Source organism: Chinchilla lanigera, unplaced genomic scaffold, assembly GCF_000276665.1.
Source record: "Chinchilla lanigera isolate Chin_1 unplaced genomic scaffold, ChiLan1.0 scaffold00097, whole genome shotgun sequence".
Lineage (NCBI taxonomy): Eukaryota > Metazoa > Chordata > Mammalia > Rodentia > Chinchillidae > Chinchilla > Chinchilla lanigera.
In genome coordinates, this window is record NW_004955498.1 from 3,818,338 (window position 1) to 3,818,625 (window position 288).

Sequence of the window (288 nt, forward strand, 5' to 3'; positions counted from 1 at the left end):
AGGAGGGTGTGGGTGTGAAGGAAGTGCTGTGTCTGCACAAGGGAAGCAGGCGAGATCCTATGTTGATCGAAGTGTTAGGCAACTTGGCTGAATCCATGTCAATTTCCAGTTGAGAAATTGGTCAGTACTGACATTTTAATACTTTATTATTGAGGCTAGAGGTAAAGGTTGCACAGATCCTAATTGTATGACTGCATATAACTTCATGTAAATATACGGTTGTCTCAAATAAAAACTTGAGTTTCACCACTTGCTTACAAGTACTTGCTTATGACACTGCTCCTTTTA